The sequence below is a fragment of the Hordeum vulgare genome, chromosome 6H, assembly GCF_904849725.1.
Source record: "Hordeum vulgare subsp. vulgare chromosome 6H, MorexV3_pseudomolecules_assembly, whole genome shotgun sequence".
Classification (NCBI taxonomy): Eukaryota; Viridiplantae; Streptophyta; class Magnoliopsida; order Poales; family Poaceae; genus Hordeum; species Hordeum vulgare.
The window spans coordinates 165,901,280-165,927,096 of NC_058523.1; positions in this window are offsets into that span (position 1 = coordinate 165,901,280).

A 25,817-nucleotide genomic window follows, 5' to 3' on the forward strand; every position below is an offset into this window, starting at 1 on the left:
ATATGCCTTGCAAAGATCTTCCCAATTTGGGCACCCTGTTTCTGTGTTGAAAACTGAATTCATTACTTTGATCATAAATGTGTGACCATGTATAATCCTCGGGTTAGCTCTCCTCGTCTCCATACTCTCGTGGTCTTCGAAACCGAGCCTCTCCAACACATATCTTCTTGCATTGCAAGGGAGGAACTAGTCGAATTGTATAAAACAGAAATTGCACGTTGAAGCAAGGAAACATAAGTCATGCTTAATTATGAAAAAACACTTGTCATCATTGCATACCATAGAAACTTTGAAGTTCTCGTCAAGCTTGATGCTGAAGAACCTGTCATCTCGCACGTGAAGCTTGTCGCGCACACCCCGATAGTCGTTGCAATATTCGCACTCCCAATAATCATCGTCAGACATTTCCTGTTTATTGTGGTAATTTAACTTATAGTTTGTGGAACATGTTTGTAAATGTGTAAACAACAACCATGGCACTGTGTCTAAATAATTGAACATCTATATATAAACAGAATTTCAAAACATCTATAAACAGAATTGAACATCTATGATATTCGCATTCCACAGAAAATATCCAACCAAGTACATATCACAAAATTCATCAATCTCACTAGCCATCACATCAAACAAATTCCTCAAACCATCAATCTCAGGAAACATATCACAAAATTGCATCAAACTGCTTGCTAACATAGCACATCAAACATATCACATCAAACAAGTTCCTCAAACTGCTTGCTAACATATCACAAAATTCATCAATCTTACTAGCCATGAAGGAGAGGCCTGCGGAGCTCACCGTGGGATCGAGGAGGGAAGGAGAGGCCGACGGATCTCACTGTGGGATCGAGGAGGGCCGGGTCGGAGAGTGGAGAGGAGAGAGTGAGGAGGGGGAGAGGGAGGGAGAGAGGGGTGGCGGCGGCGACGCAGAGTGTGGAGAGGGAGAGAGGGAGAGAGTGCGAAAGAGGGGTGTGCGGGGGCGACGAAGACGATAAGTGCACGACCCACTTAGCAGTAGCGCGGGTTGGAAACACATGCTACTACTATTATGTTAGCAGTAGCCCTGGTATTTGGGACGCGCTACTACTAAATCTAGCATGTTGGAAATGGTGGGGCAATATTAGTAGTAGCGTGTTTCGTAAAACAGTGCTACTCCTAAGCATTTAATAGTAGCGACTCTAGTAGACGCGCCCTACTGATATGTAGCAGTAGCGCCCTCTTTTATCCAGCGGTACTACTAATGTTCTGCGTATAAGGTTTTCCCTAGAAGTGGCATGACAACCTTTGCTTCCCTCTGTGAAGGGCCCATCCTTTACTTTTATGTATCTACTTTCTATGCAAGAGTCAATAGTGCTCTCCTCTATTCCTTTTAAATTTTATATTTTGCAAGCATCATGTGGTGGGGAAAGATCTAGGCACATATATCCAGTTGGATATGAGTGGTCATGAGTTATTATTGTTGACATCACCATTGAGGTGAATATGTTGGGAGGCGAAACTATAAGCCCCTATTTTTCTATGTGTATGGCTGAAACCTTTTGCTCCATATATATGGTGTGAGTTTTAGCAATCATAGAAGACTAAATGATAGTTGAGTATGTGGACTTGGCAAAAAAGACTCCGACATGAGACCCTTCATGAAAATGTGATGAATTGTAATTGCATTGTTGACCGAGAACATAGTTTGTTAGTTTTCAAGAAAGTTTGTTCCTTATACTTTCATGTTGTGATGAATTGTTACTTTCTCATGAGTATTTTTATGATAGATTTTATTGCTTTTATAATAATGATCATGATGCTAATATGTTCGTATTTTGTTTTTATCGACACTTCTCTCTCCAAACATGTGGACATGATTATCGATATTGGCTTTCGCTTGAGGGCAAGCGAGGTCTAAGCTTGGGGGAGTTGATACGTCCAGTTTGCATCATGTTTTCCTACTGTTATTTATAGTGTTTCCATTCAATATAACACTATGTGGAGTAATTCTAATCCCTTCTCTCTCATAATATGCAAGGTTTACACAAAGAGGGAGATTATCGGCAACTGGAATTCTAGACCTGAAAAAAGCTATGTTAGAGCTACCTATTTTTGCACATCTCCAAATAAGGCAAAATTTTAGTGAGAATTATTTTGGAATATATAAAAATTATTGGATAAAATAAATACTAGAGGGGGCCACCTAGGTGCCCACTAGGAACCTGGGCACGCCTGCCCCCTGGAGCGCCCTGGTGGGTAGTGGGGGCTGATGTCAGTTGTGCTTCCCCGGCAACGGCGCCAGAAAAATGCTGCTAGCACTCTCCGGCAATCGAAGCTAGAAGAATGTTGTTGACGGCCCACCAGCGCGTGGGATCGTAGCAGTTTTCGAGGGTAGAGTATTCAACCCAAATTTGTTGGTTCGCACGACGGGAGGTGAGAGAATACACTCAAGTATTAGCAGCTGAATATTTCAATTTCAACCACACCTGAAAGATTAGTATCTGCAAGCAAAGTAGTAGTAGCAAAGTAGCGAGTAACGACAGTGGCAAGGAACAGTAGTAGTGACAGTAGTTGCAAGTAGCAACAGTAGCAAGCGATAGTAGTAGCAACAGTAGCGGCAGAGCAAGACAAGTAAAAACAGTAGCAATAGTAGTGACAGCAGCACAGCAAGACAAGTAACAGCAGTAGCAACAGTAGTAACAGCAGCACAGCAAGACAAATAACAGCAGCAGCAACAGTAGTAACAGCAGAGCAACAGTAGTAACAGCAGTAGTAGGACAAACTCGTAGGCAATGGGTCGGTGATTTGTTTGGATGATATTCATCATGCAACATTTATAACACGGACAGATATGTGGCTAGCTCCTGTTCGTCAATGTGATGTAGGCATGCATTTCGTGTGTCGTCATACGTGCTTAGGGAAAAGAACTTGCATGACATCTATTGTCCATCCCTCCCGTGGCAGCGGGGTCCAAAAGGAAACTACGGGATATTAAGGTTCTCCTTTTAATAAAGAACCGGACCAAGGCATTAGCACTTGGTGAACACATGAACTCCTCAAACTATGGTCATCACCGGGAGTGGTTCCGGTTATTGTCACTCCAGGGTTGCCGGATCATAACACATAGTAGGTAACTACAACTTGCAAGATCGAATCTAAAACACACATATATTGGTGACAACATAATAATTTCAGATCTGAAATCATGGCACTCGGGCCCTAGTGACAAGCATTAAGCATGGCAAAGTAGTAACAACATCAATCTGGGAACATAGTGGATACTAGGGATCAATCCCCATCAAAACTAACTCGATTACATGATAGATCTCATCCTACTCATCACCGCCCAGCGAGCCTACGAATAGATTACTCACGAACGACGAAGAGCTTCATGGAATTGGAGAGGGAGGAAGGTTGATGATGACGATGGCGACGATTTCCCCTCTCTGGAGCCCAAGACGGACTCCAGATCTGCCCTCCAGATGAATAATGGGTGGTGGCGGCGCCTCTGTATCGCAAACGCGACGAAAACTTCTCTCTTTATTTTTTCTGGGACGAAAGTGAACTTATACAGCTGGAATTGGGGGCGGCAGAGCTGTGTGGACCCCACAAGCCTGCCCACCGCCACCAAGGGGTGGCGGAGCCAGGTCTTGTGGCCCACCCCCTTAGGTGGAACTTGGCGTAGATATTTTTCATATTTTCCAAAAATTCTCCTCGTAAATTTTCAGGGCGTTTGGAGAACTTTGATTTCTGCACAAAAATAACACCAAGGCAATTCTGCTGAAAACAGCGTCAGTCCAGGTTAGTTCCATTCAAATCATGCAAATTAGAGTCCAAAACAAGGGCAAAAGAGTTTGGAAAAATATATATCATGGAGACGTATCAACTCCCCCAAGCTTAAAACCTTGCAAGCAACTCAGTTGACAAACTGAGAGAGAATGAAAAACTTTGACAAACTGTGTTTGATCTTGTTGTTGCAACTATGTCTAACTCATAACCAGAATTTCAGCAAGATCACAAGTTAACCACATAAGCAAGTGACACAAAGGTCTCACGGTAAACTAATATCAATGGCATAATCAGCTAACGAGAAAATAATAATGAGTTTCAACTACCAACACTTCAATCAAAACAAGCATGAAGCAATATGAATAGGTGGTATCTCGCTAGCTCTTTCTGAGACCACAAAACATAAATGCAGAGCACTTTCAAAGATCAAGGGCTGACTAAACATTGTAATTCATAGCAACGAAGATCCAGTCATAGTCATACTCAATATCAATCAAAAGCAAACCATAAAAATGACAGAGGTGCTCTCTAATTGGTGCTTATAAAAGAGGAGGATGACTCAACAGGAAAATAAATAGACAGGCACATCGTAGAGGGAAGCATTGATTTGCAGAGGTGCCAGAGCTCAAGCTTTGAAAACAGAGATAATAATTTTGGGTGGCATGCTTTCATTGTCAACGCAATGACCAAGAGTTCTCAATATCTTCCATGCTACTCATGCTATAGGCGGTTCCCAAACAGAAAAGTAAAGTTTTAACTCCCCCACCACCAATCAATCACACTCCACGGCTAGCCAAATCCTCGGGTACCGTCCATACTAACATCAAACCAGGGGGAGTCTTGTTTTACAATTATGTTTTTGATTTAAGCGTGGAACTAGGCATTCCAATTACCGGTCCCTTTCTCGTGAATGACAGTGAATAAACACATGTCGAGGATAACACTCCTAGCATGGAAGATACCAATAGCCCCCTGTCACCACATGAGCGGTTCGGGCATGCAAAACAGATTATTTCTTGAAGGTTTAGAGAGTGGCACATGCAAATTTACTTGGAATGGCAGGTAGATACCGCAAATAGGTAGGTATGGTGGACTCTCATGGAAAAACTTTTGGGTTTATGGAAGTGGATGCGCAAGCAATATTCCGCTTAGTACAAGTGAAGGCTAGCAAAAGACTAGGAAGCGACCAACTAGAGAGCGACAACAGTCATCATGATGCAATGAGTTTGACTAACATTGAATGCAAGCATGAACAGGATATAAATCACCATGAACGCGAACATCATAGAGGCTATGTTGATTTTGTTTCAACTACATGCATGAACATGCGCCAAGTCAAGCCACTTGAAACATTCAAAGGAGAATACCATCCTATCATACTACATCATAGTCAGCTCAAAATCAATGTTGGCAATCAAGACAAACCATTATAAGCTCCTAGCTAAATAAGCAAGGCATCAGAAACTATGATCTCTAAGTTGTCATTGCAAACATGGTTCTCTCACAACAAAGCTGAATCTAGGTCGACAAGCTAGTCAGATTTACAAAAACAAAATAGATAGAGTTCATACCAGCTTTTCAGTCTCAGTCACTTCATCATATATCATCATTATTGCCTTTCACTTGCACGATCGAACGATGTGAACAATAATAAGAGTGCTCGTGCATTAGACTAAGCTGAATCTGCACGCAAACACAAAGGAGAAGACAAAGTAATATGGCTCTTTTGAAAGCTAAACAGGTAAGCATGCAAGAACCACTAAGCATTGGAACCAATATCTTCTACCTTGACCCAAAGAAAAAGAAAACTATTTACACGGGAAAGCTCCCAACAAGAAAAATAAGAAAGAAAAATCTTTTTGGGTTTTCTAAAAAGGACACAAAACAAGAAAACAAGAAAACAAAAATAAACTAGCATGGATAATACAGTGGCAAAGTGTAAACACCGGCTAACAAAGTGAAAGCATAAGCATGATTGTAAAGTCGGTGAGAACACGTACTCCCCCAAGCTTAGGCTTTTGGCCTAACTTGGTATACTCCCATGGATGGTCCTGGCGAAACCAAAAATCATAATGGGTGTTATACGGGAGTGCTGCAGCCACTGCCTGAATAGCTGCCTCACAAAGTCGAGCACCCGTCGCCTCCCTCTCATACTCCTCTGCCTCTCCTATGGTTATGTAGTATCTTTGTTTTACCTGAAAGACAAAGAAAGCAGGAGCAGGAAGGGTAATATGGAAAACACGCTGCCGATTAAATATCAAGCGGTATAGGAGGGATCCATGATCTCTCTCAAGGAACTGGTAGCATGTTAGAGCGACACGATCAAGATAGGCTGTACGGAGAGGAGGGTCTCCTGGACGGATGGATACTCCAAGAAAATTTGCTAAGCGTGTAGCATAAACTCCACCAAAGAAATCCCCCTCACTAGCATTTTGATTCAGCCTCCTTGCTATTATAGCTCCCATATTGAAGCTCCTGTCACCTGTTACTGCGCTCTTAAGGATACTAAGGTCGGAAGCGCATAGGTGACAATGTGCACCCTTGCCGTTAATGCACCTACCTATGAAGAGGGCAAGGTAGTGCAAGGCAGGGAAATGGATGCTTACTATGGTGGCTTGCGTGATATCTCTGGTTTCTCCAACAGTTATACTGGAGACAAAGTCTCTGACCGAAGACTTAGAAGGATCATTAATACTACCCCCATCGGGTATCTTGCAAATCCTATTGAAATCCTCCAAATCCACGGTATAGTATTTATCATACAAATCAAACAGTATGGATGAGTCACGGCCAACTGAAAATTTAAATCTACGCACGAAAGAGGCAGTGAGCATAGCATACTGTTCACATTTATCTGAGAGGAATTCTTCTAACCCGGCATTGCGGACAAGTGTATCAAACTCATCCTTGAAACCTGCTTCGATCATGAACTCATCGGAAGGCCATTCACATGGTTGTACCGGTGCGTCCCTTAGTTGAAAAGGTTCGGGCCCCACAAGCCTGCCCACCGCCACCAGGGGGTGGCGGAGCCAGGGCTTGTGGCCCACTGGCCCACTCCCTCAGGTGAAACTTGGCGCAGATATTTTTCATATTTTCCAAAAATGCTCCCCGTAAGTTTTCAAGACGTTTGGAGAACTCTGATTTCTGCACAAAAATAACACCAAGGCAATTCTGTTGAAAACAACGTCAGTCCAGGTTAGTTCCATTCAAATCATGCAAATTAGAGTCCAAAACAAGGGCAAAAGAGTTTGGAAAAGTAGATACGATGGAGACGTATCAGGGGCCCTGGCCAACCTATGGTGCCCATCTTCTCGTACATAAGCCCATTTGACCTAGGAAAAATCAAGAGAGGACTCTCAGGATGGAGCGCCGCTGTCTCGAGGTGGAACTTGGGCAGGAGCACTTTTGATCTCCGGTGGAGCGATTTCTCTAGGGATACTTCCCTCCAGGAGGAGGAAATCATAGCCATCGTCATCACCAACAACCCTCTCACCTGGGGAGGATCAATCTTAATCAACATCTTCACTAGCACCATACGTCTCAAAAACCTAGTTCATCTCTTGTGTTTAATCTTTGTATCAAAACCTCAGATTGATACCCATCGGTGACTAGTAGTGTTGATTACATCTTATAGTTGATGCAAGTCGGTTTATTTGGTGTAAGATTAAATGTTCAGATCAACTATGCTATTTATTATCCCTCCGATCTTGAGCATGAATATAATTTGTGAGTAGTATCTTATGTTCTTGAGGACATGCGAGAAGTCTTGTTATAAGTAATATTGTGAATTTGGCATTCCTTAGATGTTTTGATGATGTGTATGTCGTGATTCCCTTAGTGGTGTTATGTGAATGTCGACTGCATGACAATTCATCATTTTTGGGACTAAGGGAATGAATTGTGGAGTATTTATTAGATGATGGGTTGCTAGAGTGACAGAATCTTAAACCCTAGTTTATGCGTTATTTCGTAAGGGGCTGATTTGGATCCATATGTTTCATGATACGGTTAGATGTTATCTTAATTCTTCTTTTGTAGTTGCAGATGCTTGCGAGAGATGTTAATCGTAAGTGGGAGGCTTTGTCCAAGTAAGAACAACACCCAAGCACCGGTCCAAGCACATATCAAATTATCAAAGTAGTGAACACGAATCAAACAAACATGACGAAAGTGACTAGATGAAATTCCCATGTGTCCTCGAGAACATTTTACTGAATATCAGGGACCGTTCCGGTATGTCCTTTGCTACAAAAAGAATTGGGCTACGTTCCTGTGATTTTGTTACCATTACTATTACTTGTTCGTTACAAATTTTCTTGCTATCAAACAATATATTACTAAAAAAATTGTGCGCGTAGAAAATACCTTGCTGAAAACCGCTTGTCATTTCCTTCTACTCCTTGTTGGGTTCGACACTCTTACTTATCGAAAGTACTACGATTGATCCCCATATACTTGTGGGTCGTAATTTAGTACTATTTACATCATTCTCATGATTTACTATTGGATTAATTTACTCGTAAAATTGCCTATTTACTCAACAATCCAAAGATCTAATTTGTGTAGGAATTTTTTGAGTAATGATTTTGCTGCTGCACTAAAACCGGATATGTTTACCGGTACATACTTTAAGCATTGGCAGACCAAAACCACCTGATAGCTCACGGCTATGAACGTGTTCTCGGTAGCCGGTGTTACTCCCACAAGAGAGATCACTCGTGAACAGGAGAAGGCGTTCAAGGACACCACCGTCTACTTTCTCGGAGCAGTCCTTAGCGTGATTGGAGATAAGCTGGTTGACACATATTTACATGTGCGGGTTGCCAAGGATTTGTGGGAGGCGCTCGAATGTAAATTCGATGCTGGGAGTGAGATGTATGTTATGGAGAAGTTCCATGATTACAAAATGGCCGAGAACCGTTCTGTATTCAAACAAGATCATGAGATAATATGCATCGCGAAGGAATTTGAGGTTCTGAAGTGCAATTTACTAGGCAAATTTTTCGCGAGATGTATAATCACTAAGCTCCCTAATTCCTGGAGGAATTTTGCTACCACTCTGAAACAACAGAGGCATGAATTCTCAATAGAGGATGACATCGACCATTTGAGTGTTGAGAAGAACTCGAGAGCAAAAGACTCACATGGAAAAGGGATCGAAAGTCCTTCTATCCCCAATATGGTACATCAGAAGAACTTCAATTCCCACAAGTCCAAGGGAAGGAATTCTGTCCAACAGAATACCGACTTTAAGAAGAAGGGAAAGAAGATCTTCAAGAAGAACAAGAAGGGAGATGGATGCTTCACTTGTGGTTCAGAGGAACATTTGGACAAGTGACCAAACAAGTACAAGAAGCCAGGGCTGGACTCTATGTACACCAATATGATTGTGGGTAACTATGAAAGTGGTGCATCTGGGTATGGTAATTTATTTACTGTATTTTTAGTTTATCAGTCCACCGATTGGTGGGTGGACACAGGTGCAAATATTCATGTGTGTGCTTGCATTTCATTGTTCTCTTCTTATCAGGTCACGGGTCACTGGTCCATATTGATGGGGAATGGCACGAGTGCTTCTATTCTTGGTGTTGGCACGAACGATATGAAGTTTACTTCGGGAAGGATCATGTAGCTAAAGAACATGCGGCATGTCCCTCCCATCAAGAAGAACCTCGTTAGTGTCTCCCTTCTTCGTAGAGAAGGGTTTAAGTTGGTCTTCGAGTCTAATAAATTAGTTGTTAAGAAATATGGACTTTTTGTTGGAAAAGGTTATGAATGCGGAGGTCCGTTCCACCTTTCCGTTGTAGATTTTTGTAATAAAGTCATGAACAATATTCATTCGAGTGTTAATAAATCTGAAGTTTGGCATTTACGTCTTTGTAACATTAGTTTCGGTGTTATTGTCGCGGCTAGCAAAACTGAATTTAATCCAGAGTTCACTTCAGCCAAAGGTTCTAAGTGTCATTTGTGTGTGCAAGTAAAGCAACCTCACAAGCCTCACAAGTATGCAGAGGAGACACTTCGCACCATTAGAACTCATACATTGTGATTTATGTTAGATGAATGGTGTGTTGACTAAAGGTGGAAAGAAATATTTCATGACATTGATAGATGATTCCACTAGATATTGTTATGTGTATTTGTTAAATACTAAAGATGAGGCTCTACACTACTTTAAAATTTATAAGGCAGAAGTTGAGAACCAACTTGAAAAGAAATTTAAACGAGTCCGGTCAGATCGTGGTGGAGAGTACTTCCCAACTGAGTTTGACTCATTTTGTATGAAACACGACATTATTCATAACAGGACGCCTCCCTATTCACCCTAGTCAAACGGGGTTGCCGAGCAGAAAAATTGTACTCTAACTGATTTGGTTAACGTCATGTAAAATACATTGGGTTTATCCCAGGCATGGTGGGGGAGGGTATATTGACTTCAGGTCATGTCCTGGATAAGATTCTAACAAAAGATAATGAGGTCACTCTCTATGAGCAGTGGTCAAAGAGAAGGACAACACTCTCCTAGTTACATACTTGGGGCTTCTTGGCGAAAGTCAGTGTGTTGATCCCGAAAAACTGTAAGCTTGGACCAAAGATCCTGGACCGTGTTAATTTGGGCTATGCTAACAATAGCGTTGGTTATAGATTTCTAGTAGTGAAATATGAGGTACCTGGAATGAAGGTCGGTACGGTTATGGAGTCTAAAGATGCTACATTCTTTGAGGATATTTTCCCCATGAGAGATATGCAAAGCACTTCTAGAGAGGAATATGAGGAGACTCCTGAGCCCGCCATTCCTATGGAATATTATGAACAAACACATGATGAAAATTCCGAGGAGGATGACGAGGAAACCCTTGGTAGGGGTAAGAGACAAAGGACTGCAAAAACCTTTGGTTATGGTTTCCTCGTGTACCTCATGGATGATAATCCAAGTTCTATTTCGAAAGCGTATGCATCTCCATATGTGGACTACTGGAAAGATGTGGTCTGTAGCGAGATGGATTCAATCATGGCTAATGGGACATGGGAATTTACTAAGCTTCCCTATGGTTGCAAACCATTCAGATGTAAGTGGGTGTTTAAAAAGAAGCTAGGCCTGATGGTACAATTGAAAAGTAAAAGGCTAGGCTTGTGGCCAAGGGTTATGCCGAGAAAGAAGAACAAGATTTCTTTGACATTTATTCACCTGTGGCCATACCGACCACCATTCGAGTACTACTCTCGTTGGCGGACTCACATGGTCTTCTCGTCGATCAAATGGATGTTAAGACAGATTTCATGAACATATAGCAGACGTGGAAATCTATATGCAATAGCCATATGGCTTTCTGATAGATGGTCAGGAAGGAAAGGTGTGTAGGTTGCGTAAGTATTTATATTGCCCGAGACAAGCACCTAAGCAATGGTATGAGAAATTTAGTACAACTCTGACATCTGTTGGCTTTGTTGTTAATGAAGCTGACAAATGTGTATACTATCACCATGGTGGGGGCGAGGGTGTTATACCATTCTTGTATGTTGATGACATATTGATATTTGGAACCAACCTCAAAGTAATTTATAAGGTTAAGTCATTTTTGTCTCAAAACTTTGAGATGAAAGACCTTGGGGTGGATGTTGTTATCTTGAACTTCAAGCTACTGGGAGATGACGGTGGTGGATTTACACTTCTGCAATCCCATTTTTGAGTCGTTTTGGATATTCTGCATGCAAAATTTCTCAAACCCCTTATGATCCTAGTGTGCTGTTTCAAAAGTTCAAAGGCATGGCTAAAGATCAATTGAGATACTCTCAAACTATTGGTTCACTTATGCATCTAGCAAGCACAAAAAGGCTTGACATCACGTTTGTGGTGAGCAAACTAAGCTAGTTTGTTGCCAATCAGGGCGATGTTCATTGGCATGTTGTTGAAAGAATTATGCGCTATCTGAAAGGTAACATAAAGCATGGACTTCACTATACCGATATATGTCGGTACTTGAAGGGTATAGTGATGTGAATTAGATCTCTAATGTCGATGAGATGAAGTCCACTACTAGTATATGTTTACCCTTGGAGGTGGTATTGTTTCTTGGAAGTCTTGCAAGCAAATGATCTTAGCAAGATCATTGTCAAGGAAATCGTTAACTGGTAACTGCTCGGTTGTTTGGCGAGTAGGGGATTAATTTGTTAATCGGCAAGTTAATCAGACACTTAATCAATTAATCGGGCGATTTATTAGTTAATAGGTTACTCACTGATCCTACGAGTAGGGATTAATCGGCAAGTTAACTTGTTAATCAGATGAATTCTGGAACGGGAAACAAGATCGACAATGGAAGCAGAATTAACAGGATTAGACACATCTGGTGTCGAAGCAGAATTTCTTCGAGAACTATTGATGGACTTGCGAGTGGTTGAGAAATCGGTTCCGGCTATCCTTATGAACCGCGATCATAAGACAGCTATTGTCAAAGTGAAGAGTTTAAAGGATAACATGAAGTTTGAAAAACATATAAGAGTGAGACTGAAGGTTGTTAGACATTTAAGAAACTCCAGAGTGATAGCGTTGGATTATATCTAAACATATTAGAATCTGGCAGATCCTTTTATTAAAGGGCTATCACGCTATGTGATAGATAATGCATCGAGGTAGATGGGTATGAGACCCACATGAGTTGTGATGGTAGTAACTCAATCTATGTGATCGGACATCCCGTGAAGTATGACATGGGAAAAACAAGCCGGTGGTGAACCGAGGAGAGTAATTTTTACTAACCTACTCCATTAGAGATGCAATACTCTCGGATACTGTATGGTAGGATGACTAATATCTTAATTTGTTCTAAAACTTATATGTAAGCAAGATGCTATCCTATAGAGCGATCTTTGGAGGAACACACCTATATGAGCCTGACTGCTGGTCACAGTCTATGAGATTGGGGTGATCTCTAGTAAGCTCATGAATAGGTCATGAGTCTGACTAGTATGCTCCACCCGAGGGGTCAGCCTTCGGCAGCCTAGTACTAGTAAGACATGTGGTGGAAGTTCTTTATGACAAACTAACAATTCAAGGCATAGCCCATTGTTTAGTTATGAAGGAGTGTAGCTACGTGCTCTAGGTGAAGCTCAACCTTAATAGGTCTTCACTGAAATGTTGGTATATCAAAACAGCGATTAGAAGAGAGGACATAATGGGCCCTTGGGATATGCCGGCGGGGTTGTTTAAATGTGAGATGGGCCTAGAGCCCATATGACAATTTTAGAAAAATCTCTAAGGGCCCATGTAGGTGGCATCAAAAGGAGTGGTGGGAAGTTTAGTCTCACCTTGCTAGTGGAGAAGTTGGACCTCCTTATAAGGGTTCCTCTTCCACATGATATTGGCGCTTGAGAAGATAAGAGCCCCTCGCGCACTCCACCTCCGTCGCACGCCTCGCCACGCCGTGTCGCAGGTTGCGGGATTGAGACGACTCGAGCTCATACCTACACGCTTATTTTTGCCGGTCAGGAATGCAGAGTTCGTAACGGACGCGCCACGATCTGAGGCGTCGGACCATTGGTTGTTGCCGACTCGGACGTCGGTGTAACCCGCGTCTCTCCACCAAGACGCGCATATATATGCGAGGCATCGGCCAACCCTAGACGCCACGATCAGATCACATCTGCTCCAGGCAAACTCGTTCCTTTGCTGCTGCACGCGATGGTGACTCCCTCCGGTCTACCGCGTATACGATTGACGGAGAGCAGGCCTCTAAAATCGCGCCTCTTTGGATCCTATACGAGAGAGGGTCGATTAGGGTTTTAGGAAGCGACTACGCGACTGCACACCTCCTCTCGACTACTTCCTTTATGTGTGCGTCGACTTCGTTGTCACCATGGCTTCATCAATCGACGCTGACCGTCTCGCCGTTAAAAAGCTCGAAGCCGACAAGAAGGCGGCCGAGGAGGCTGCCGTTGCCAATGCCGCGGCTATGGCCAACTCGCATATCGGAGGATATAACACGTTTATCTCGCTCTTGTTTATTTCTGTGTTAGTCATACTAATGATCTGTGTAAATGTTTCTACTATATGTTTAGTACGCAACAATATGATTAAATATCAGTATGAGTTTAGTATTGTTTACATAATGCTCATGATTTACTATTGAACTAATTTACTCGAAAAAATTGCTTATTTGCTGAACATTTGGCTCATGGACGAAGCGGGCAAAGCTAGCCATGAACCGTGTGGGGAACGTGGGAGACTTGGATGATACGTAAAATAAGTATTGTTGTATAAGTATATAAAAGCATCTACAGTTAAAATTGATAAATCCGGGTCCTCAAATGTCCAGGACGCGTCCATCTTAAATAATTCATTACACATCTATGTATCTCATATATATTATTCTATATCTATACTACGCATACAACATGATAAACTACTCTATTTGATCAAACAATGAACAAAGAAATTGAAATCAAAGGGACAATGAAATCCGAGAGGGAAAAATGAGGGGACGGAGTGAAACAGGAAAATTGAGTGAGCCAAGGTTCGAAAAGGGGGCGCATTGTTTTCTTTATGGGGAGGACATGGATCAATGGTAGGCTGGGCTGACGTGGTGAACGCCTCCGCACGTGCCCGAGCCGCACTATATATGTCCTATGTTTGGACCGGATATAAGGAACGTTGGAAAACTCAACGTTTGAGATCGATTTAAGATGCTCAAGTGCGTCAACGATGGACTTTTTTATTTGGAGGTTTGAGACAGATTTGAGACGCGATTCTAAGGGGGTGTTTCTTTGCAAGGACTTTTTGATGTAGGGACTAAAAAAGTTCCTTTTTAGTCTCATGTGAAAGCAACAGGAGGAACTTTTAAGGACTAAAAGGGGTATTTGGGACCAAAGGAAGAAGTCCCTATGGGAGGGGACATTTTTGTCACTTTTTCCAACAATGCCCCTACTTTTAACATGTCATTTAATAACTTCTAGTATATTACTAGAGGTAATATGGTCTTTTTGCATGTCATGTAATGACCTCTAGTCCATGTTTAGCCCTTGAAAAAAAACGAGTAGGGACTAGAGACTTTTTAGTGGGGCCTGAAAAAAGTCTTAGAACTTTTTAAAAAAACAGGGTCTAAATAGTATCGTATTCTTTGCTTGCGTGCAGCTCTCGTGCGGGTGCACTAGGACTAGTCCATGTTTATCAGTGAACAGGTGTATGTGTGCGGTGTGCCCACAGCATTTACGAGAGACATGTGCCGGCACAAATTTTCTTTTAGGCTCATTTATTCAAGCAAAGATGCACCACATGCATACTCATGTATTTTTTGGGAACAGTTAGGCCGAAGCAAGTCGTTTTCGCATTGTACAACCACAATGCAACGTTGCTGGTCTTGGTGGTAGCTTGTGTGTCATACAAAAGCCAATAGATTTTCCCAAAAAGGAAAGCCTGTAAAAAGTGAAAAGGGTACTCGTTGGAAAAAAAAGGAGTATGTGGTACACAATTAAAATACACGAAGCTGCGAAGTTTGACACTCCAAACTTCTAAAAATGTTAGACCAACTCCAATCCGCTGATTCAAATAGACGTGTGTTTTGTTCGTTTTTCATCCATTTAGATTGGTCAAGTGAATGCGTGCGTTAGTTTTTTTATTTGGATAGGCAGATGTGTCCAACGCGAGGCACACCCATTTATGCCGATGTGATCAAAACTGATGAATTAAGCATAATTATACATAAATAACCGGTCAAACGCCGGCTAAAGTCCACTTAAACATAAATAAAAAAGTAAAAACTCGAATAAACGTCCCCACGCTGCCCTAATAGACCGCCTTGCCCTTGCCCTTGCCCTTCCCATCGTTGTCGCCGCTGCCGGTGAGGTCAATGAAGGCGGGGGGAGGCCCAGCCCACCCGAACACGGCTTAATAGGCCGCGAGGGCGGCCTCCTTCGGTGTCTGTTGCAGCGGCAGCATAGCGGCGAGGCGGGCACGCTCCTCCTCCTCCTCCTCAAGCTGCAGAGCCTCCTCGTTGCGACGCAGCATGTGCTCATATCACATCTGCCACTCGCTGTCGGCCCCCTCCTCGGCGTACCAATGCGCCTTCCAGGGCTCAAGGTGGGTCGCCTCTTCTTTCGGCGTGGCAACGTAGTTGCAAGGAGGCGCGCTCACCCACTCGCGGAGCTAGCCGGTCCACTAATAGGACTCCTCTGTCCTAGTGGGGGCGGCGGTGACCACTTGTGTGTGGGAGTTGGCTCGCGCTCCGGCTCGGCCTTGGGCTAGACGAAGGGCGGCGCCCGTGGCGGTGGCGGCATGAACACGGGCACGCGGAACGAGTCCCTGCCGCAGACAAAGCTCCGGCTTGCTACAACCCATCCCAATGGGTGTCCACCTCGAGCCAACTCGCCTCCAACGCGTGATGCACGGCCTCCTCGAGGGCGGCTGGGTACTCCGCCTCAGTCTCCTCTTCCTCCGGTTGTACCTACAGGGACGACGGTGGAAGATTGTGGTTGATGTGGACACCGAGGCGACGCTCCTCCTTGTGCTCTAGAACAAACCAGCATTCCCAGTTGGGGGAGTCTGGCGCATGGTAACGCATGGCGCGCTGCTCCGGCATGAGGAGCTCGAAGCGCTGGCGAACTTCTTGAGTGTGCACTCGCGCGAACCGCGACGCCTCTGGGTTGGGGATGCGATGCGGGTCCATATGCCATCTGAAAGCATGATTTCTCCCTAAGGTGGTTTTTGTAATTAATCACAACATATACATCATCGGACTAATAAATTTATCCAAGTACATTTCAGAAAAGTTGAATGATGTTTTGCCTATAGGATTGTGTGGAGATACTCCTTTGATGAAGGAAGGAATAGGATTGGCTAAAGCTTAAAGCAAGAAGACTCTTCATTTTATACTTTGTGAGAAATCACTTTTGAGTCCATAGAAAGTCAATACTATTAAAAGGGGATGAGGTATTATGATGAATTGGTTGCTCAAGTGCTTAGAGATAGCCACCAAAAATACTCACGCACTTTCCCGGAAAATATATTTGTCCCAAGCAAAATATGCAAAATCGTTGCCCCCAACTTTTCCTACTCGTCCATACTGATTTTACACTTAGACATATCCTATTTCAATCCCACCATCTCGGTACAACAAACATTCCTATTGATGGCACTAAGATTGGGTGACTGCTACGGCGACAAAAATCCTTCTGTCGTCTCTTCAGCTTGCGTTGGTTTTTCCCTTGAAGAGGAAAGGGCGATGCAGCACAGGAGCAGTAAGTATTTCCCTCAGTTTGAGAACCAATTTATCAATCCAGTAGGAGAATCGCGTCAAGTCCAGAGTACCTACGCAAACACAAAAGAGCTTGCACCCAACGCTATAAAGGGGTTGTCAATCCCTTCAAGATTGATTGCAAAGTGAGATCTGAAGGCGGAAAGTGCAACGAAGTAAAACTGTAAGGCCGAAAATATGGTGTGAAGTAGACCCGGGGGGCCATAGTGTTCACTAGAGGCTTCTCTCAAAATAGCAAATATTATGGTGGGTGAACAAATTACCGTCGAGCAATTGATAGAACCACGCAAAGTCATGACGATATCAAAGGCAATGATCATACATATAGGCATCACGTCCGAGACAAGTAGACCGATACTTTCTGCATCTACTACTATTACTCCACACATCGACCGCTATCCAGCATGCATCTAGTGTATTGAGTTCATGACGAACAGAGTAACGCCTTAAGCAAGATGACATGATGTAGAGGGATAAACTCAAACCAATGATGAAAACCCCATCTTTTTACCCTTGATGGCAACAACACGATGCGTGCCTCGCTACCCCTTCTGTCACTGGGTGAGGTCACCGCACGGTATGAACCCAAAACCAAGCACTTCTCCCATTGCAAGAATCATAGATCAAGTTGGCCAAACAAAACGCACAACTCGAAGAGAATTACAAGGATATGAAATCATGCATATAAGATATCAGAAGAAACTCAAATAAGATTTATAGATAATCTGATCATAAATCCACAATTCATCGGATCTCGACAAACACACCGCAAAAGAAGATTACATCGGATAGATCTCCATGAATATCATGGACAACTTTGTATTGAAGATCCAAGAGAGAGAAGAAGCCATCTAGCTACTACCTATGGACCCGAAAGTCTATGGTGAACTACTCACGCATCATCGGAGAGGTCATGGTGTTGATGAAGAAGCCCTCCGTATCCGAATCCCCCCTCCGGCAGGGCACCATAACATGCCCCAGATGGGATCTTGCGAAGACAGAAGATTGCGGCGGCGGAAAAGTATTTTCGAGGATCTCTTGCACAGTTTTGGAATTTTTCTGGATTTATAGGCGGAAGAGGTAGGGCAGACGTGCCACACGGGGCCCACAAGCCTTCTAGACGCGGGCCCCTGGCCGCGCCTAGGGGGCTTGTGGGGTCCCCTGCTAGCCCATGCCTTGGTAATCAAGTCTAGCGAATATCTTTTGTTCCGGAAAAAATCTTTTCGAAAGTTTTATTCCGTTTGGACACCTATTAAGATCCTCCTCTGAAAAGGGTCAAAAACACAGAGAAAACAGGAACTCGCACTTGGCACTGAGTTAATTGTTAGTCCCAAAAAAGATATAAAAGGCATAAAAAACATCCAAAGATTGACAAGATAATAGCATGGAACCATAAAAAATTGTATATACGTTGGAGACGTATCAAGCATCCCCAAGCTTAACTCCTGCTCGTCCTCGAGTTGGGAAGTGATAATGACTGAATTTTTGATGTGGAATGCTACCTAGCATAGTTGTCCTTTGTAACTTCTTTCATGTGACATGAATGTTCAGATTCGTAAGATTCAAAACAATAGTTTGCTATTGACATGAAAACAATAATACTTCAAGCAAACTAGCAAGGTAATCATGAACTTTCGAAATAACAAGGCCAAAGAAAGTTATCCCTACAAAATCATATAGTCTGGCTATGCTCCATCATCCTCACACAACTAATTTAAATCATGCACAACCCCGGTATTGGCCAAGTAATTGTTTTCGCACTCTCACTTTCTCAAACCTTTTACAACTATCACGCAATACATGAGCGTGAGCCATGGATATAGCACTATAGGTGGAATAGAGTGTGGTTGTGGTTGTGAGACAAAAAGGAGGAGATGGTCACATTGACTCGGCGTATCAAAGAGCTATGGAGATGCCCATTAATAGATATCAATGTGAATGAGTAGGGATTGCCATACAAAGGATGCACTAGAGCTATATGTGAAAGCTCAAAAGGATAACTAGTGGGTGTGCATCCAACTTGCTTGCTCACGAAGACCTAGGGCAATTTTGAGGAAGCCCATCATTGGAATATACCAACCAAGTTATATAAGAAAGATTCCCACTAGCATATGGTGGTGACAAAATAAGAGGCTCTCAATCATGAAGAACATGGTGCTATTATGAAGCACAATACCAACCAAGTTATATAAGAAAGATTCCCACTAGCATATGGTGGTGACAAAATAAGAGGCTCTCAATCATGAAGAACATAGTGCTATTATGAAGCACAAGTGTGGAAAAAGATAGTAGCATTGTCCCTTCTCTCTTTTTATCGTTTTTTTATTTGGGCTCTTGGGCCTCTTTTTTCTCTCTTTTTATTATTATTATTGTGGGTAACTTTGGTCTGTTTTTTTATTTCCTCACATGGTACAATGCTCTAATAATGATGATCATCACACTTTTATTTACTCATAGCTCAAAGCTTAGAATGATGATGACTCTATAGGAAATGCCTTCGGTAGTGTACCGGGATGTGCAACGATCTAGCTTGGCGTATGACGTTGAAACATCTCGCTAGCTATGTTAAGATCATGCAATGGCAATATGAGAGTGATGGCACAAGTTATGAGACGAAACAGTGGGAGTTGCATGGAAATATATCTCGGAATGGCTATGAAAATGCCATAGTAGGTAGGTATGGTGGCTGTTTTGAGGAAGGCATATGGTGAGTTTGTGTACCGGCGAAAATTGCGCGGTACTAGAGATGCTAGCAATGGTGGAAGGTGAAAGTGCATCTATACCATGGACTCACATTAGTCATGAAGAACTCACATACTTGTTGCGAAAGTTTTTATTAGTAATCGAAACAAAGTGCTAAACGCATACTGCTGCTTCTCAAACAACAGCGCCAGAAATTGACACGTTGACGGTGATTGGGCTTGCGTTGGTTTTTCCCTTGAAGAGGAAAGGGTGATGCAGCACAGGAGCAGTAACTATTTCCCTCAGTTTGAGAACCAAGGTATCGATCCAGAAGAGGGTCTCGTCAAGTCCAGAGTACCTGTGCAAACACAAACAAGCTTGCACCCAACGCTTCAAAGGGGTTGTCAATCCCTTCAAGATTGTTTGCAAAGTGAGATCTGAAGGCGGAAAGTGCAACGAAGTAAAAAGTGTAAGGCTGAAAATATGGTGTGGAGTAGACCCTGGGGGCCATAGTGTTCACTAGAGGCTTCTCTCAAAATAGCAAGTATTACGGTGGGTGAACAAATTACTGTCGAGCAATTGATAGAACCGCGCAAAGTCATGACGATATCTAAGGCAATGATCATACATATAGGCATCACGTCCGAGACAAGTAGACCGATACTTTCTGCATCTACTACTATTACTCCACACATCGAGCGCTATCCAGCATGCATCTAGTGTATTGAGTTCATGACGAACAAAGTAACGTCTTAAGCAAGATGACATGATGTAGAGGGATAATCTCAAACCAATGATGAAACCCCCATATTTTTACCCTAGATGGCAACAACACGATACGTGCCTCGCTACCCCTTCTGTCACTGGGTGAGGTCACCGCACGGTATGAACCAAAAACCAAGCACTTCTCCTATTGCAAGAATCATAGATCTAGTTGGCCAGACAAAACCCACAACTCGAAGAGAATTACAAGGATATGAAATCATGCATAAGAGAGATCAGAAGAAACTCAAATAAGATTCATAGATAATCTGATCATAAATCCACAATTCATCGGATCTCGACAAACACACCGCAAAAGAAGATTATGTCGGATAGATCTCCATGAAGATCATGGAGAACTTTGTATTGAAGATCCAAGAGAGAGAAGAAGCCATCTAGTTACTAGCTATGGACCCATAGGTCTATGGTGAACTACTCACGCATCATCGGAGAGGTCATGGTGTTGATGAAGAAGCCCTCCGTGTCCGAATCCCCCCTCCGGCAAGGCACCAGAACATGCCCTAGATGGGATCTTGCGGAGACAGAAGCTTGCGGTGGCGGAAAAGTGATTACGATGCTCCCCTAATTTTTTTGGGAATATTTGGGAATATATATGCGCAAGATCTAGGTCAGGGGACCTCCAGGGGGCCCACAAGCCTGCATGGCGCGCCCCCCCTGGCCGCGGGGTGGGGGCTTGTGGGCTCCTGGGGCTCTTCTGGCTTGGCTCCCAAGTCCTCCGGTCTTCTTCCGTTCCAGAAAAAATATTTTCGGGGATTTTCTTCCGTTTGGACTCCGTTTCAAAATCTCCTCTGAAAGGGGTCAAAAACATGGAAAAAACAGGAACTGGCACTTGGCACTGAGTTAATAAGTTAGTCCCAAAAAAAATAAAAGGCATGCAAAACATCCAAAGTTTGACAAGATAATAGCATGAAACCATCAAAAAATATAGATACGTTGGAGACGTATCATGCATCCCCAAGCTTAACTCCTGCTCGTCCTCGAGTAGGGAAGTGATAAAGAATGAATTTTTGATGTGGAATGCTACCTATCATAGTTGTCCTTTGCAACTTCTTTCACGTGGCATGAATGTTCAGATCCGTACGATTCAAAACAATAGTTTGCTATTGACATGAAAACAGTAATACTTCAAGCAAACTAGCAAAGTAATCATGAACTTCCAAAATAACAAGGCCAAAGAAAGTTATCCCTACAAAATCATATAGTCTGGCTATGCTCCATCATCCTCACACAACTAATGTTAATCATGCACAACCCCGGAATTGGCCAAGTAATTGTTTCGCACTCTTACTTTCTCAAACTTTTTATAACTATCACGCAATACATGAGCGCGAGCCATGGATATAGCACTATAGGTGGAATAGAGTGTGGTGGTGGTTGTGAGACAAAAAAGGAGGAGATGGTCACATTGACTCGGCGTATCAATAGGCTATGGAGATGCCCATTAATAGATATCAATGTGAATGAGTAGGGATTACCATACAAGAGATGCACTAGAGCTATAAGTATGTGAAAGCTCAAAAGGAAAACTAGTGGGTGTGCATCCAACTTGCTTGCTCACGAAGACCTAGGGCAATTTTGAGGAAGCCCATCGTTGGAATATACAAACCAAGTTATATAAAAGATTCCCACTAGCATATGGTAGTGACAAAGCAAGAAGCTCTCAATCATGAAGAACATGGTGCTAACATGAAGCACAAGTGTGGAAAAAGATAGTAGCATTGTCCCTTCTCTCTTTTTCTCTCATTTTTTTATTTGGGCTCTTAGGCCTCTTTTTTTCTTTTCTCACTTTTTTTGTTTTGGGGCTCTTTGGCCTCTTTTTTTTATATCCTCACATGGGACAATGCTCTAATAATGATGATCATCACACTTTTAGTTACTCAAATCTCAAAGATCACAATGACGATGACTCCATAGGAAATGCCTCCGGGAGTGTATCGTGATGTGCAAAGATCTAGTATGATAATGCAATGGCAATATGAGAGTGACGACACAAGTCATGAGACGGAACGGTGGTAGTTGCATGGCAATATATCTCGGAATGGCTATGAAAATGCCATATTAGGTAGGTATAGTGGCTGTTTTGAGGAAGGAATTTGGTGGGTTTGTGCACCGGCGAGAATTGCGCGGCGCTAGAGAGGCTAGCAATGGTGGAAGGTGAAACTGCATCTATACCATGGACTCAACATCAGTCATAAACAACTCACATACTTGTTGCAAAAAAAATTATTAGTAATCTAAACAAAGTGCTAAACGCATACTCCTAGGTGAAGGGTTGCTAGGTGTAAACCATCGCACGATCCTGACCTCAACACAAAGGATGACAATCAATAGATCAATTATGCTCCGACTTTCTAACATAGCGGTTCACCATACATGCATGTTACGGGAATCACTAACTTCAACACAAGTATTTCTAGATTCACAACATCCTACTAACATAACTCTTAATATTACCAAATCCACGTCTCAAAACTAATTGAGAGGAATCAAACTTCTCTTTCTACTCAAAGCACATGAAGATGGAAGTTTTTGTATCCTCTTTGGGTACCTATCACCTTTGGGAATACTTTCATAGCACAAACCAACTACCAAGTCACGCAACCGTCGTGCTCTAAAAGATCTAAGTGAAGCACATAGAGCAAAACTATCTAGCTCAAAAGATATAAGTGAAGCACAATGAGCATTCTAGCAAATTCACGATGGGTGCGTGTCTCTCTCAAAAGGTGTGCAGCAAGGATGATTGTGACACAACAAATAGAAAAGACTCCTACGATACAAGACGCTCTAAGCAAAACAAATATCATGTGGTGAATAAAAATATAGCTCCAAGTAATGTTACCGATGGATTGAAGACGAAAGATGGGATGCCTTCCCGGGGCATCCCCAAGCTTAGGCTTTTTGGTGTCCTTGAATTTGGCCTGGGATGCCTTGGGAATCCCCAAGCTTGAGCTCTTTCCACTCTTTATCCCTTTGTCCATGAGAACATCACTCAAAACTTGAAAACTCCACAACACAAAACTTAAACAGAAACTCATGATATCATTAGCACAAGAAAACAAACTACCACCTCTTTAGGTACTGTAGCAAACTTGATTTCTATTTATATTGGTGTTATATTACTGTATTCTCACTTTTCCATGGCTAGTACCACCCCCCCCCCCCCGATACTATCCATAGTTTCATCAAAACAAGCAACCAACTCAAAATATACAGAATGTGTCAAAAACAAACCAGTCTGTAGCAATCTGTATACTTTGTATACTTCTTTTACCCCGAAAATTCTGAAACATTACGACTACCTGGGAAAAAGGCATATCAACCAGCAGCAAAAAGAATCAACTCAAAATCTCTTTCTGCATAAAAATGAAAAATAATCTCGTGAGAAAAAAGTTTCTGTCTTTTTCCAGCAGGATCAAACAACCATCACCAAGACTAGTCATAAAGGTTTTGCTTGGTTCAAACACAAAAAGAAACACAAAAGACACAATCATAACAGAATTATGATGGTGTGGACGCAACAAAACAGAAAGAAAAAGATAAACTCACTGGGTTGCCTCCCAACAAGCGCTATTGTTTAACGCCCTTAGCTAGGCATTGATAATTCAATGATGCTCACACAAAAGACAAGAATTGAAGCACAACGAGAGCATCATAAAGCATGTGAAAATAAGATCTAAGTCTAACATACTTCCTATGCATAGGCATTTTATAGGAAAACAAATTGTCAAGACAACCAATAGTTACCAAATGCAAGGAAGAAGAAAGAGACAATAGCAATCTCAACATCACGAGAGGTAATTTGGTAACATGAAAGTTTCTACCACAATATTTTCCTCTCTCATAGCAATTACATGTGGGATCATAATCAAGCTCAACAATATAGCTATCACAAAGGATATTCTTTTCATGATCCACATGCATGCAAAGTTGACGCTCTTCAAAAATAGTGGGATTATCATCAACTAAAGTCATGACTTCTCCAAACCCACTTTCAATATTATTGCAAATATCATATTCATCATGAGGCTTAAACAATTTTCCAAGATCATAAGAAAAATCATTACCCCAATCATGATCATTGCAACAAGTAGTGGACATAGCAAAACTAGCATCCCCAAGCTTAGGGTTTTGCATATTTTTGCATGATTGACACTAATAGGATTTGTAGTGAAGCCATTGCAATCATGCTTTTCATTCAAGGAGCCCTCGTGAATCACTTCATGAATTTCTTCATCACGATTTTCAGATTCACGCATCTCAAGCAAAACTCCATAGAGAAAATCGAGTGCACTGAACTCACTAGCAATTTGTTCAACATAATTGGATCTCTTAAAGAGATTAGCAAGTGGATGAGGATCCATATCAATAGATTTTCAGCAAGCGAAGATGCAAGCATATTGAAGGCACATAGCACAAAAGCAAAGGAAAGGCAAGCGAAAGAAAAGGATGAACGAAAAATGCAAACAAAAAAAACAAATATTTTTGTAAATTTTTGTTTTCCAGAAGTGGGGGAGAGGAAAACAAGAGGCAAAAAAGTAAATGCAAGAGATGAGTTTGCGACACTTACTTGGATGAGCTTCACCTAGAACTTGATTCTCTCCGGCAACGGCGCCAGAAATTCTTCTGCTACGGCGCCAAAAATCCTTCAGTCGTCTCTTGAGCTTGCGTTAGTTTTTCCCTTGAAGAGGAAAGGGCGATGCAGCACAGGAGCAGTAAGTATTTCCCTCAGTTTGAGAACCAAGGTATCAATCCAGTAGGAGAATCGCGTCAAGTCCAGAATACCTGCGCAAACACAAAAGAGCTTGCACCCAATGCTATAAAGGGGTTGTCAATCCCTTCAAGATTGATTGCAAAGTGAGATCTGAAGGTGGAAAGTGCAACGAAGTAAAACTGTAAGGCTGAAAATATGGTGTGAAGTAGACCCGGGGGGCCATAGTGTTCACTAGAGGCTTCTCTCAAAATAGCAAATATTACGGTGGGTGAACAAATTACTGTCGAGCAATTGATAGAACCGCGCAAAGTCATGACGATATCTAAGGCAATGATCATACATATAGGCATCGTGTCCGAGACAAGTAGACCGATACTTTCTGCATCTACTACTATTACTCCACACATCGAGCGCTATCCAGCATGCATCTAGTGTATTGAGTTCATGACGAACAAAGTAACGCCTTAAGCAAGATGACATGATGTAGAGGGATAAACTCAAACCAATGATGAAAACCCCATCTTTTTACCCTTGATGGCAACAACATGATGTGTGCCTCGCTACCCCTTCTGTCACTGGGTGAGGTCACCGCACGATACAAACCCAAAACCAAGGACTTC